General features: G+C 31.7%; 1 long non-coding RNA gene across 1 annotated transcript; it reads left to right on the top strand.

Annotated features, from left to right (window-relative positions):
• Positions 1 to 5,672: 5,672 nt before the first annotated feature.
• On the top strand, positions 5,673 to 8,071 carry LOC126882194 (uncharacterized). The gene is made up of 2 exons (XR_007697210.1): positions 5,673 to 6,234; positions 6,394 to 8,071. It is a non-coding gene; the product is annotated as an uncharacterized LOC126882194 (long non-coding RNA).
• Positions 8,072 to 10,267: the final 2,196 nt, after the last annotated feature.

Below are 10,267 nucleotides of genomic sequence, written 5' to 3'. Positions count from 1 at the left end.
ATAACATCAAGTTTTGCCATACCACTACAGAAATATAGTATTGAATTTAAATAAAAGTTTTCCCCACATTAACAAATTTTTACATCATTGAACAGTTAATATTAATAATCATATAATAGGGCTTTTCATCGATTGTCATTTGTTTCGAGCTTCTGTCATGTGTCACATAATATTAATATAACTACGTCATACGTCTTTGGTTTGTATTATTGTATATACCAATAACGTATGTCGTAGATATATTAATATTATGTGACACATGACAGAAGCTCGAAACAAATGACTGTGAATGAAAAGCCCTATATTATACAGATTATATAACATATGACAGAAGCTCGAAACAAATGACAATCGATGAAAAGCCCTATAGGGCTTTGTTCATTGTCATTTGTTTCGAGCTTCTGTCATGTGTCACATATATTAATATATCTACGTCATACGTCTTTGGTTTGTATCATTGGTTATATCAATAACGTATGACGTAGATATATTAATATTATGTGACACATGACAGAAGCTCGAAACAAATGACTGTGAATGAAAAGCCCTATAACCATGAACGATCAGATCAATCACTTATTTTGTATTTGCTGTCTTTTTCTATAAATCACAAACGTTTGTTATAGAAAAAGATAGCAAATACAAAATAAGTGATTGATGTGATCGTTCATGGGTATAGGGCTTTTCATTCACAGTCATTTGTTTCGAGCTTTTGTCATGTGTCACATAATATTAATATATCTACGACATACGTTATTGGTATATACAATAATACAAACCAAAGACATATGACGTAAATATATTAATATTATGTGACACATGACAGAAGCTCGAAACAAATGACAATAGATGAAAAGCCCTATTCTTTCATTTTTCCGACTGTAGATACCGTTGCTCTTCATTATCTACATCAGAGATCTAAGTTGACATTGTTGCCCAATTACAAAAAATTTTTGAATTCATTTTAAGTCCAATATATCACATAATTATTGCGAAGTAGATTATACAACAAAACAGATTAATATTGAATGTAAATAAATAAAAACATCAGAAACAGAAAACAAGAATTAAGTTATAATCTTAAGTTAAAGTAAATAATAAAAACAATAAATATAATAAAACAAAATACTTATTTGTTTGTGAAAAAGCTATTTCTTTGTGGCATTTTTGTAATTATTGTAACTATTTTAATGGGGAAATAAGCCACAATTTACTTGAAAAAATAACTTTATTATGGTTTCTACTTCCACATCGGACGTCGTTGTCAAAATACAAAATGTTTTATTATTTTCTTTATTAAATATTATTTATTATTTATTTAAATATTATTTAATTTATTATTTATTTTATTATTATTATTATTTATGCATATTATTACCTGTAAATATTTCTTCTGATTGTTAATTGTAAAGGATAGAAAAATTACCATTTATTTTATTTTCTTTTAGAATCAGCTGAGAGAAGTGGTCTACAAAAAACCAGGAAGGAAATGGAATACAGTTTAGTCCGCGAGTCTTTACCCGTGCGTCATTAATACCTGGCGAGATAAAACACATACTTTTTATTTAGCATCATTCTCTTCCACGCATGAAATTAATGACAAAGGAGCTGCCGCCTGTTATTAAGTAAAAACACATGTTATTTTTATGAACGATTTAGACTCAGTGCATTGAAAAGAGATAGGTACAAAGAAAGACGATTGGGGATGTCTTCACATATTTTAAGTACAATTTATGACGTTTTGGTTTGTTTACTTTTGTGGCTGTCAGTTTGTTGAATTTTTTGCTGTTATTTTGTCGAAGTTTTGCATTTTGAAGTTTTTTATAGTATACAAACAGTTGTTTTTACAACTAGTTTTATATTGGAGTTAGAAATTTTGTAATAAGTTTATGTTATTTTACGATAAATTTTGACAACGTACAAAGCTAACCTCATTGTTGACACAGTTGAATGCTTGTGGTTAAGGTACCGCCAAAGTGAATAAAGTAACAAAAAGAAAATATGTTATTGAATTCTTTTATAAATTGTTTATTTATTTATTAATCAATGATAATAAAATAATTTATTAAGCAACTTCAAATGTAGCTGTAATTATGCACCAAAATGTTAAAGAAAAACTTAAATTTGACATTCTATTTATTTCATAACGTCAAATTTTATACTATAACCCGTGATCGGAATAATATCCACTGGCCGTTGCGTTTAGTAAATTTCCTACTTATTGTGTATGCTTTAAATGATGACGCATGGGTAAAGACTCGCGGACTCAACTGTATGTGGCTATGAAAGGCAAAAGAAAGGTTTACAAAGCAAATGTGACACATTTTTTATAGGAATATCAGTAAATTACATTAAAAAAATGTATGAAAAGATTTTTTGCAATAAAAATGTTTATATTTATCAAGGATGTATTATTTGGTATGGCCACATATCGTCAGTGATGTGACAATACCTCCTATCTGTTTTTTCATGAGATTTGTAAGATAGACTAAATTAAAACTTGTTTGGGCCATCTCCTGTTTTCATATATTTTTTGACTTGTTTTGCAGTAAATTTAACTATCTATTTACTACAAAACAAGTCAGAACTTACTTATGAAAACAGGAGGTGACCTTAAAAAATGTTTTTCGTCTCCTGCAAACCTCACGAAAAAAGATATAGGAGGTATTGTCACATCACTGACGATATATTTCAGAGAATGTCTAAAAAATATACTGTGAATGTTCAAAGAACGTTCGTAGACATTCATGGAATGTTCCAACAAGACATTTAGTCTAAAAAATATACTGTGAATGTCCAAAGAACATTCATGGAATGTTCCAACATTCATGGAATGTCCCAACAAGACATTCAGTCTAAAAAATATACTGTGAATGTCCAAAGAACATTCGTATACATTCATGGAATGTTCCAACAAGACATTCAGTCTAAAACATATACTGTGAATGTCCAAAGAACATTCGTAGACATTCATGGAATGTTCCAACAGAACATTCTAAGAATATTTAAAATGCTGACACAGCACTTTCCAGGGACATTCGTGTGCATCTGGGGACATTCCAGGAATGTTTTCAATGTCCTGTGAGTACCTTCTAGGAACATTCCTGGAATGTTTTGTGTTATTAGGGTTATTCGCTCTGAGCGTTAACAAAGTGTCAAAGCAAAATCGACCGACCTGCTCATGGTGGCGGTTTTTTGAAATTTTATCAGGACGCTTTGTGTATGTTTAAATGAGACATTTAAAAAAATGCCGTGTCCCGCTAGTGATATTATGTATTAATATAAACAGAAAATAAAAACGCACTTAATCTGATATAAATTCTTCTATTTCCGATATTGATTATCAGTTTGATTTTGTATACATAACCTCACTATCGCAGTTTATGTCAATAAATCTTTATTAGCGAAAAAGAAAATATTTTTGTTGCACTATAAATTACAGTATAAATTAATAACTAATGAATTCTAACAATTGTATTCGGTTATTATCACTACAAAATAAAATATTCAAGTTTAACAAAATGATCCCATAAGACTCAATGTTAAAACGTCCTGACAAAATCTGACAGCGTGTCACGTGACTGTAAGTAGAGGGGAAACGCACGGAGCCAATTTATAAATTACCATTTCACAATAATTTTCATTTCTGTCCTTGGGGTGTCTTTCACGTATTTGCATCATTTTGAAAAATGTAACAGTTGTCATAACCTATTTCGTATGTACATGAAAGTATACCATTCAGAAGAATCGTTAGCGATTACACATCGCTAAGTAATCGATTAGTTATCACAGTTTTCTGCTGAATGCAGCCATGTTTGTTAAATCAAAATAACAATTTACTGTTTTTTACCGTTCTGTAAAATACAGGGTGCTTTATAAATAAACGTTAAAATGTATAGATACTTACGTAATAGAAAATAGATATTGTACAGGGCGTCAAGTTATATTTCATGAATGAAATACCATGACGTCACTTTTACTTTTCCTCCCTAGGGAGGAAAAGTACAACTTTGCTCCCTACAATCAGGTCCGGAAAAGTATACTTTCGGTAGAGGTAGGTGGAAATAGCTATTTGTATAACAAGGGAGGAAAGTGTAACTTTTCCTCCCGAGAATGAAGTTTACTGCCCGACGCGTAGCGGAGGGCAGTAATCATTCAAGGGAGGAAAAGGCACTTTACTCCCATGTTATACATATGGTTTTTCCACCTTCCTCAAATAACAAGTAATTTTGTCATTTTTACTTAATTTATTTATGTAACTAACCAACAAAATTTATTAGAACTAAAACAACAAGTAGGTACAATATAACTGTCAGCTGTCAAATATAAGTCAAATTATTAATGTAAACATTGTTAAATCAAAATAACAATTTACTGTTTTTTACCATTCTGCAAAATATAGGATGTTTTATAAATAAACGTTAAAATGTATAGATACTCCGTAATAGAAAATAGATATTATACAGGGCGTCAGTAAGTTATATTTCATGAATGAAATATTATGACGTCACTTTTACTTTTCCTCCCTAGGGAGGAAAAATATTTTCCTCCCTAGGGAGGAAAAGTACAACTTTGCTCCCTACAATCAGGTCCGGAAAAGTATACTTTCGGTAGAGGTAGGTGGAAAAATAATTTTGTATGTAACTAACTAAAACAATTTATTAGAAAACTAAAACTAACAAGTAGGTACAGCAGAACTGTCAACTGTCAAATATAAGTCAAATTATGAATGTAAACATTGTTAAATCAAAACAACAATTTACTGTTTTTACCATTCTGCAAAATACAGGGTGTTCTATAAATAAACGTTAAAATGCATAGATACTTACGTAATAGATAATAGAATATTGTATAGGGCGTCAATAAGTTATTTCATCAATGACATACCCCTAATAGCACACGACGTCCTTTGGACGTCCAAAATAGGTCCATTTTTGGTCCTTACGTCCATGGACTATAAACGGACGTCCTTTGGACGTCCCATGTTGGACGTCCTTCGGAAGGAATAAATATAGACGTCCTTTGGACGTCCGACGTTGGACATCCTTTGGACGGAATAAATATGGACGTCCGACGTTGAACGTCCTTTGGACGTCCATACTGGACGAAATACGGACGTTTTATGAACGCTTATATATTATATTGGACACATTATACCAATTACGGGATCAAATAGCAAAATAATTCAATAAAATATTAACTTACGCGTTAACTTTACGTTAATGAAATACAGTCAAACCTGTCAGTAACGGCCACTAAAATGAAAGAACTATTGGCCGATATAGAAAGGTGGCCGTTATTGCCAGTTTTTGTAGTCTAGATATACAGTAAAACTTGTGTTACTGGCCACCTGATAAAATCGGCCACCTGTACTAACGGCCGGTTTAAATATTCCCCAAACCAATTATATCTGGACTACAAAAACTGGCAATACCGGTCACCTTTCTATATCGGCCAATAGCTTTTTCATTTTTAGTGGCCGTTACTGACAGGTTTTACTGTAATTGGTTTGGGGAATTTTTAAACTGACCGTTAGTACAGGTGGCCGGTGTTTGCAGGGGGCCGGTAACACAGGTTTTACTGTAGTTTAAATCGAAAAGATTAAATTTTAATTCAAAATTGTATATACAATTATTACAATTATAAACAAACTATATAGTTTAATATCCAAAACATGTTTTTGATTTTATGTAATGTAATGAAAATCTTATTTGTAAATTATTGGTTACAATGTTTAACAATAGGAAATATTCAAGAATAAATAAAATAAAAGTTTAATCCTAACAACACAAAACATTCCAGGAATATAGGTACTACCGTTCTATTCCGTGAACATCTATCTGATTAAATTATGGGTGGAAAGTTACCACAAGATATTCTATGAACATAGTACAATGTCTTCCTGGAGGGGTAAAATTTTCCATTACAAGATTTTAAGAGAGGCCATTTACTGTTCAATTTGCGTTCATTTTCAAATTTGCCACGCGAGTATCTATGTAGCGTCGCGTGGTCATTGGTCATCACATATCACATTTCATTTTCATAAGATAACCGATAACCTAAAAATTTAGTAAAAATTTTGATTGGAAAAAAATGCATCGATAAGGGGGTGTGGGAAATGGAAATTAGTGGCTTTTCTGCTGTACTGTCTGCTAGTCAAATCACACAACACTTTTTTCTATGCTGCTAGTTTTTGCTCTGGGCTCTGGCTGGATCTCTTGTTTAAACAATTTTGTAAGTATTATAAAATCCGTTTTCAATTTTCTTTATTCTTTATGAAACGAATCATTTATGCATGCATATTATTACCTGTAAATAGTACCTATTTCCTATTTCTTTTGATTTTTAATTGTAAAGAATAGAAAAATTACCCTTCATTTTAATTTTTTTTAGAATCAGCTGAAAGTGGCCTACAAAAAAAAACAAGAAGGAAATGTATAGCCTTGTGGCTATGAAAGGCAAAAGAGAGATATAAAAAGTGTATTGGCTAGTTGGAAGAAAGTCCACATTGTCCATGCATAATAAGTTATTACTTTATCAACAAATATCAAGAAGATAGCAGGGTCACGAGCAACAACTTCATAAGTTCAAGAATATCGAGGAAATCCAGCTCCTCGATACTACTGCGCAAACTAGAAGATTGAAGAGGACAAAGCCTTTTGAACTAGTTTGAGTGATAGGTGATGTGTGCTGTGCCTGTGTATGTTAGAATAGTGCACCATCTTGTTAGATTAGATAAGAGACGCTATGGGGTAAGCTCTTCATTTTAAGAAACAGTAGTAATTTAGGTTAAATTAAAATTGCTCATTGGTCAGTTATGACCAGATTGTTTTTTTATGTTTGGCAAAAAGGACTTAAGTCAGAATTGCACATTGATAATGTTTTGATGATTTCTGGACCAGAAAAAAACTGTTGTAGATGTAAACTGTATGCACAGTAGAATCTACTACAGTACTGTAGAAATCATCAAAACATTATCGATGTGCAATTCTGACTTAAGCCCTTTTTCCCAAACATCAGAGAATTGTAATGTACAATAATTCTCCTATCTGCTTTTTCATGAATTTTGTAGGAGATGAAAAACCATTTTTATGATCGTCTGCTTTCACATGTAAATTTTGACATGTTTTGTAGTAAATAGATAGTTGAATTTACTACAAAACATGTCAAAAAATATATGAAAACAGGAGGTGACTATAAAAAAAGTTTTTAGTCTCTCTTACAAAACTCATGAAAAAACAAATCGGAGGTATGTCACATCAGTGACTATATCCAGGGAATGTCTAAAAAATATACTTTGATGTCCCAAGAACCAAATATAACCTACAGTCCATCTAATTTACTTACTGTTGCAGGTCATTATCTATGCCAGAGATCTAAGTTGACATAGTTGCCAAAGTATAAAAAGATCCTGAATCCATTTTAAATCAAATATATCACATAATTATTGTAAACGTGGATTATACAACAAAACAAATTAATATTCAATGTAAATAAGTAAAAACTTAAGAAATAGAGAACAAGAATTAAGTTATAATCTTTTAAGATTTGCAGTGCAAGAGTTTTTGCACTGCATTGTTAATAATTAAAAAACGGCTCCGAACTCTTGGCAAAAAGCTGGTAGGTTTCTTTGTATAAAATGTCTACAATAACAACTAAAAAAGTTGTCAGATACCTCGATTATTCCAAGTCGTTATAAAATTAGGTGAAATTTATATTTTTATACTAGAGGATCTTTTTATAGTAAAGTAAATAATAAAAACAGTAAATATAATAAATAAAACAGATACTTATAGTAAAGAATATAAACAAATATGAAGTGTCATCACCGTAACTGTCAAATAAATGTTACCAATTTATTCTAAAATGTCACCTTCGTTCGATTACAGTTACAGTGTGATCCAAACAAATCTGCTTCATAAAAACGCTTTATAATCCATTTATACAAATTAAATGAAACATATTATTGTGTATTTCTTTAGGTTAACATTAATAGAAATCTTCAAATATTATTTCTACGCGTATATAATAAAATATGTCTAGTGGCTGTAATTCCATTGTACTCGGCAAAGTGATTCTAAAAAAGAACACACCTACCGCCTAAATATTTCAGTTAAAATAAATAACAGTTAGTAAATTAGACGAAGTATGTAGATATATACAGGGTGTAACAAAAATACAGGTCATAAATTTAATCACATATTCTGGGACCAAAAATAGTTTGATTGGACCTAACTTACCTTAGTACAAATGTGCACACAAGAAAAGTTACAGCCCTTTGAAGTTATATATATACAGTGGAACCTCGATAAGTCGGCCCCCGATAACCCGGAATTCCGGCTAACCCGGATCGATTTTCATCAGACAAACATTTCAACAATAAAAATGATTATGTTAAAACATTTTATCTGTAGCCGCTTCTGGAATGTCTTAAAAATATCGAGTTTCATTGATAAAACTTGGCTTGGACCATAATATAATATTTGAGAGATAATGGGCATTTGTGTAATTTGAACCATACGGTAAAAATGACTCATGGCACACGGCGGCAGCGGCGGCAGACCGACGATCATTATCCATTATCGGGCTATCGCAAACAACAGGCACCTTTTATTCTTTAATTTATGTTCAACTGTCTTTTAAAAAATTATTTTTAGAACAATGGTCTTTTAAACTTTAAACAATGAAAGAGCCACTATTCTTAAATAACATAACATCGTTCCGATGGCAGACGAAATTGACACAACTGAAACTGACTGAGTTTTTTTTACCTAGAAATGAACAATACTCTATCTACATATACTGTCTATTGTGTCTAACTATACTCTATACCAGAGGTTCTCAATCTGTGGTACATGTACCACTGGTGGTACATATCATTATTGGCGGTGGTACACAAAACAGAAAAAATTAAAATAGTAGTACTTAGTAAGTATTGATAATACAATTTAAAACCATAGGTGGTACCAAAAATAATAAAAATAACTGTAGGTGGTACATCACTCAAAAAGGTTGAGAACCGCTGCTCTATACAATATACAACTATAATAGGTAAGTTAGATGTGTACTGTGCATATATATTTCATGTTATTTTAATTATAACGGACTTTATCTATAAGTATACCGTATTTTATTAATTTTTACAATGCTCTCCGGCTAACCCGGATTTTCGATAACCCGGATCAGCCGCGGTCCCGATTAATCCGAGTTATCGAGGTTCCACTGTATATATATATATATATATATATATATATATATATATATATATATATATATATATATATATTAAAAACATAAGATGTAGATCTTTGAAACACACTCAGTGAACCAAAGATCCAAGGTTATTGGTTTAACGACCACTCGTACGAAATCAAATAGATGAAATAGAGAATGTGGAAAAATCCCCTTACGGACAATTCACACATCCACCATTTCGGGCTGGGAAAAATTTTTCTAATAGAATCAAAGATCCAAACACCAGTTCTTAGAAATGTGTTTCGCCCTCTTCAACCTCTCTGGGCTCGTCGGTAAAGACAAGAGGTTGAATATCTTTAGACACATTCTAATAAAAAAACAACATTCGAGACCTAGACATAGAAGGTGCGTAAGTCTACGGCAAATCCGACAATGACAGTCTCAAGTTTTAATTCCCTAATTACTTAAAGTAAGTAAAATATATGTTTAAAAACATAAGATGTAGATCTTTGAAACACACTCAGTGAACCAAAGATCCAAGGTTATTGGTTTAACGACCACTCGTACGAAATCAAATAGATGAAATAGAGAATGTGGAACACATTTCTAAGAACTGGTGTTTGGATCTTTGATTCTATTAGAAAAAATTTTTCCCAGCCCGAAATGGTGGATGTGTGAATTGTCCGTAAGGGGATTTTTCCACATTCTCTATTTCATCTATTTGATTTCGTACGAGTGGTCGTTAAACCAATAACCTTGGATCTTTGGTTCACTGAGTGTGTTTCAAAGATCTACATCTTATGTTTTTAAACATATATTTTACTTACTTTAAGTAATTAGGGAATTAAAACTTGAGACTGTCATTGTCGGATTTGCCGTAGACTTACGCACCTTCTATGTCTAGGTCTCGAATGTTGTTTTTTTATTAGAATGTGTCTAAAGATATTCAACCTCTTGTCTTTACCGACGAGCCCAGAGAGGTTGAAGAGGGCGAAACACATTTCTAAGAACTGGTGTTTGGATCCTTGATTCTATTAGAAAAATTTTTCCCAGCCCGAAATGGTGGATGTGT

Source organism: Diabrotica virgifera, chromosome 3, assembly GCF_917563875.1.
Source record: "Diabrotica virgifera virgifera chromosome 3, PGI_DIABVI_V3a".
Classification (NCBI taxonomy): Eukaryota; Metazoa; Arthropoda; class Insecta; order Coleoptera; family Chrysomelidae; genus Diabrotica; species Diabrotica virgifera.
Note: the sequence above shows the minus strand (reverse complement) of the source record. Positions and strands in the feature narration are given on the sequence as shown.